This window comes from Mustela nigripes, chromosome 14 (genome assembly GCF_022355385.1).
Source record: "Mustela nigripes isolate SB6536 chromosome 14, MUSNIG.SB6536, whole genome shotgun sequence".
In the NCBI taxonomy this organism is placed as follows: Eukaryota; Metazoa; Chordata; class Mammalia; order Carnivora; family Mustelidae; genus Mustela; species Mustela nigripes.
The window spans coordinates 102,825,669-102,832,010 of NC_081570.1; positions in this window are offsets into that span (position 1 = coordinate 102,825,669).

Here is a 6,342-nt window from a genome sequence, read left to right on the forward strand (position 1 = left end):
TGGCTCAGTGGGTAAAAGCCTCTGCCTTCGGCTCAGGTCATCACCTCAGGGTCATGGGATGAGCCCTGCATCAGACTCACTGCTCAGCAGGGAACCTGCTTCCTTCTCTCTCTCTCTCTGCCTGCCTCTCTGCCTACTTGTGATCTCTCTCTTTCTGTCAAATAAATAAATAAAAATATTATTTAAAAAAGAGTCATGTTGATATGAATACACTAATTGTAGGGGATCTTAACATGCCACACTCAGATCATCCAAAGAGAAAATCAATAAAGAAATAAGAGCTTTGAATGACACCTTGGACCAGATAGACCTCATATATATATACAGAACATTCCACCATTAAAAAAAAAAAAAAAAAAAAAAAAACAGAAGACTCATTCTTCTCGAGCACACATGGAACTTTCTCCAGAATAGACCACGTACTGGGTCACAATTCAGGGCTCACCCGATACCAAAAGATTGAGATTATTCCCTGCATATTCTCAGATCACAATGCTTTGAAACTGGAATTCAACCATAAGAAAAAGTTTGGAAGGAATTTAAACACTTGGAAGCTAAAGACCAACCTCCTCAAGAATGTTTGGATCAACCAGGAAATCAAAGAACTTAAATAATTCATGGAAACCAATGAGAATGAAGACACATTGATCCAAAACATATGGGATACAGCAAAGGCGATCCTAAGGGGGAAATGCATAGCCACCCAAGCCTCATTCAAAAAAATTTTTAAATCCTGAATACACCAGCTCTCTTTACACCTTAAACAACTGGAAAATCTACAACAAATCAAGCCAACCCCACACACGAGGAGGGAAATAATCAAGATTAGAACAGAGATCAATGAGTTAGAAACTAGAGATACAGTAGAACACATCAACAAAAACTAGAAACTGGTTCTTTGAAAGAATCAATAAGGTCAATAAACCCCTGGCCAAACTCATCCAAAAGAAAAGAGAGGACCCAAATTAATAAAATTATGAATGAAAGGTGAGAGATCATGACTAAGACCAAGTAAATAGAAGAAATAATCATCAGAAATTATTATCAACAGTTATATTCCAATAAGTTAAGCAACCTAGAAAAAATGGATGCATTCTGGGACATTCTGGGAAACCTCTAAACTTCCAAGACTGAAACAGGAAGAAATTGATAATCTGAATAGACCAATATCTAGTAATGAGATTGAAGCAGTGATCAAAAACCTCCCAAAAAACGGAACCCAGGGCGCCTGGGTGGCTCAGTGGATTAAGCCACTGCCTTTGGTTCAGGTCATGATCTCAGTGTCCTGGGATCAAGCCCCGCATCAGGCCCTCTGCTCAACAGGGAGCCTGCTTCCCCCTCTGTCTCTGCCTGCCTCTTTGCATACTTGTGATCTCTCTCTCTGTCAAATAAAATAAATAAAATCTTAAAAAAAAAAAAAGAAAAGAAAAGAAAAAGAAAACAGGAACCAGGACCTGACAGATTCCCTGAGGAATTCTCCCAAACATTCAAAGAAGAAATGATATCTATTCTCCTGAAGCTGCTTCAAAAAATAGAAACAGAAGGAAAACTTCCAGACTCTGTGAAGCCAGCATTACCCTGATTCCCAAACCAGGCAAAGACCCCATCAAAAAGGACAATTTCAGACCAATATCCCTGATGAATATGGATGCTAAGATTCTCAACAAGATCCTAGCTAATAGGATCCAACAGTACATTAAAAAGATTATTTACCATGACCAGGTGGGATTTATCCCTGGGATGCAAGTGTGCTTCAACATTTGCAAATCAATCAATGTGATAGAACAAGTCAATAAGAAAAGAGAGAACCACATGGTCCTCTCAATTGATGCAGAAAAGGCATTTGACAAAATACAGCATCCATTCCTGATTAAAATGTTCCAAAGTATAGGGATAGAGGGAACATTCCTCAACTTCATAAAATCTATCCATGAAAAACCCACAGCGAATATAATTCTCCATGGGGAAAACCTGACAACCTTCCCTTTAAGATGAGGAACATGACAAGGATGCCCTTTATTGCCACTGCTCTTCAACATAGTACTAGAAGTCCTAGCTAACAGCACTCAGACAACAAAAAGAAATAAAAGGTATTTGAATTGGCAAAAAAGAACTCAAACTCTCTCTCTTCACAGATGATGTGATACTTTATATGGAAAACCCAAGAGACTCCACCCCAAAACTACAAGAACTCATACAGCAATTCAGTAATTTGGCAGGATACAAAGCCAATGTACAGAAATCAGTGGCTTTCTTATACACTAACAATGAAGACATAGAAAGGGAAAATAGAGAATCTATTCCATTTACTATAGCACCGAGAACCAAAAGATACCCTGGAATAAACCTCACCAAAGAGATAAAGGATCTGTACTTGAGGAACTACAGAACACTTATGAAAGAAATTGAAGAAGACACAAAAAGATGGAAGAGCATTCCATGCTCATGGATCAGAGGAATAAACATTGTTAAAAAGTCTATACTGCCCAGAGCAATCTATACTTTCCTGATCAAATCCCTGATCAAAATCCCACTAGCATTTTTCAAAGTGCTGGAACAAACAATCCTAAAAGACCCTGAATTGCTAAGGAAATGTTGAAAAAGAAAAACTAAGCTGGGGGCATCACATTGCCTGATTTCAAGCTTTTCTACAAAGGTGTGATCACCAAGACAGTATGGTACTGGCACAAAAACAGACACATAGACCAGTGGAACAGAGTAAAGAGTCCAGATATGGACCCGCAAATCTATGGTCAAATAATCTTTGACAAAGCAGAAAAAAATAAGCAGTGGAAAAAAGACAGTCTCTTCAATAAAGGTGCTGGGAAAATTGGACAGTTATGTATAGAAGAATGAAACTTGACCATTCTCTTACACCATACACAAAGATAAATTCAAAATGGATAAAAGACCTCAATGTGAGGCAGGAATCTATCAAACTCCTGGAGAAGTGCGTTGGTGGTATAGTGGTGAGCATAACTGCTTTCCAAAGTCCTAGAGGAGAACATGGGCGGTAACCTCTTCAACATTGGCCACAACTTCTTTCAAGACTTGTCTCCAAAGACAAAGGAAACAAAAGCGAAAATGAACTTTTGGGACTTCATCAAGATCAAAGCTTCTGCATGGCAAAGGAAACAGTCAACAAAACAAAAGCAACCCATAGAATGGGAGAAGATATTCGCAAACAACACTACAGACAAAGGGCTGATATCTAAGATCTATAAAGAACTCCTCAAACTCAACACACACAAAACAGATAATCACATAAAAAAAATGGGCAGAAGACATGAACAGACACTTCTCCAAAGAAGGTGTACAAGTAGCTTACAGACACATGAAAAAATGTTCATCATCATTAGCCATCAGGGAGATTCAAATCAAAATCACATTGAGATACCACCTCCTTACACCAGTTAGAATGGCCAAAATTAACAGGACAGTACACAACAACTGTTGGAAAGGATGTGGAGAAAGGGGAACCCTCTTACACGGTTGGTGGGACTGCAAGTTGGTGCAGCCACTTTGGAAAGCAGTGTGATGATTCCTTAAGAAATAATAAAAAAAGAGGGGTGCCTGGATGGCTCAGTGGGTTAAAGCTTCTGCCTTTATCTCAGGTCATGATCCCAGGGTCCTGGGATTGAACCCCACATGGAGTTCTCTGCTCAGCAGGGAACTTGCTTCCTCCTCTCTCTCTGCCTGCCTCTCTGCCTACTTGTGATCTCTCTATCAAATAGATAAATAAAAATATTTTTAAAAAAAGAAATAAAAACTAGAGCTACCCTATGAGCTTCCCTTGCAATTGCATTACTGGATATTTACCCCAAAGATACAGATGTAGTAAAAAGAAGGGCCATCTGTGCCCTAATGTTTATAGCAGCAATGGCCATGGTCGCCAAAGTATGGAAAGAACCAAGATGCCCTTCAACAGATGAATGGTTAAAGAAGATGTGGTCCATATATACAATGGAATATTATGCCTCCATCAGACAGAATGAATACCCAACTTTTGTATCAACATGGACAGGACTTAAGGAGATTATGGTGAGTAAAATAAGTCAAGCAGCGAGAGTCAATTATCATTCAGTTTTACTTACTTGTGGAGCATAAGGAATAACACAGAGAACATTAGGAAAAGGAAAGGAAAAGTGAATTGGGGGAAATAGGAGGAGGAGACGAACCATGAAAGACTGTGGACTCTGAGAAATAAACTAAGGGTTTTGGAGGGGAGGGGAGTCAGTGGTTAGGAGAGCTTGGTGGTGGGTATTAAGGAGGGTACATATTACATGGAGCACTAATCTTGGAACACTGAAAAAATAAAATTTAATTTAAAATATAAAGATCTGTTTTGTTTGTATCATTAAAAAAAACTAATGATATACTATATGGCTATAGTATATAGCCATATAGTATATAGTATATATACTATATACTATATGGCTAATTTAAAAAAAAAAAAAGACTTGAGGGGCGCCTGGTGGCTCAGTTGTTAAGCATCTGCCTTTGGCTCAAAGCATGATCCCAGGGTCCTGAGATTGGGCCCTGCATCAGGGTCCTTGCTTGGCGGGAATCATGCTTCTCCCTTTCTCACTACCTCCGCCTGTGTTCCCTCTCTCACTGTCTCTCTCTGTCAAATAAATAAATAAATAAAATCTTAAAAAAAAAAAAAAAGACTTGAAGTACAGTACTTCATTATCACAAAAATTTTCAAACATAAATTTGAAAGGCTCTTATAAAAGTAGTATACTTTTGCCTGTATACTCGTAACTTAGAATCTATTTTTAGCATTTTACTATTCTTCCTTTATCACATATTTATATATTTACCCAAATCCCAGTGTACCCATCAATCCGTGTTGTGTTTTTTTAAAAATGCATTTCAAAGTAGATTGCAACATCAGTATACTTTCCTCTAAATGCTTCAGCATACCTATCATTTACTAGGTTAAATACTTACTTACAGATTTTATTTTGAGGTAAAATTTTACATACAAGGATATGCACAAATCTCTAGTATAGATTTTCAGTTTTGACAAGTGCACACAAATGTGTAAACGAAACTCCTATGAAGATATAGAACCCTTCCATCACCCTGGGAAGTTCTTTGTGCCCCTTCCCAATCAGTTCCTACCTGAGCTATAGTCAAGTACTTTTTTTTTAACCATAGATTTTAAATTTCAGAACTCCTAACAGTGGAATTAAAGAGCACACACTCTTTTATGCATGGCTTCTTTTACTCAATAAAATGTTTTTGAGATTCATCCATTTTTAAAAAAGATTTTATTCATTTATTTGAGAGGGAGAGCGAGCACATGTGTGAGTGGGGAAGGGCAGAGAGGGAGGGAGAGGGAGAAAGAGTCTGAAGCAGACTCCATACTGAGCACAGAGCCTGAGCTGGGGCTCAATCCCACAATACTGAGATCATGACCTGAGCCAAACCAAGGGTCAGATGCTTAACCAACTGAGCCACCCAGAGGTCCTTCATCCATGTTGTTTTCTTTGTCAGTGATTTGTTGCTTTTTATAGATCTTTTGAATATTCTATAGAGGGAATAGATCACAGTTTATCCATCCATTGAAAGTTACCTGAATGTTTCCAGCCTGGTCTTATAATATTAAAGCTGCTATAAACATTCTTGTATAATAAGTCATTTTGTGGATGTATTTTACTTTCTTTTGGGTAAATACCTTGGAATTACTGAGTCATAGAATAGGTAGTTGTTTAGTTTAATACGAATTTGCCAAACTTTGGGGCACCTGAGGTGGCTCAGTCAATTAAACATCTGCCTGAGCTGAAGCTCAGGTCCTGATTCCAGGATCCTGGGATTGGGCCCCATGTTGAGCTCCCTGCCCAATGGGAAGCATGCTTCTCCCTCTCCCTCTGCCTGCTGCAACCCCTGCTTATGCTCTTTCTCTCTTTCTCTGTCAAATAAATACATAAAATCTTTTAAAAAAAAGAACTTGCCAGACTTTCCTTAAAAGTGGTTAAATCATTTTACATTCTTTTTTTTTTTAAGATTTTATGTATTTATTTGACAGACAGAGATCACAAGTAGGCAGAGAAGCAAGCAGAGAGAGAGAAGGAAGCAGGCTACCTGTAGAGCAGAGAGCCCGATGTGGGGCTCTATCCCAGGACCCTGGGATCACGACCTGAGCCAAAGGCAGAGGCTTCAACCCACTGAGCCACCCAGGTGCCCCTCGTATTACATTCTTATCAATTATGTATGAGAAGGGAGACAGCTTTTGCTACTTACAAAGGGCTTTTTTTCCTAACTGGAGACATGATTGGTGACTTCAGGAGCATGAGGGTGGGATACAGGAACACTGCCACCACCATCACACTAAAC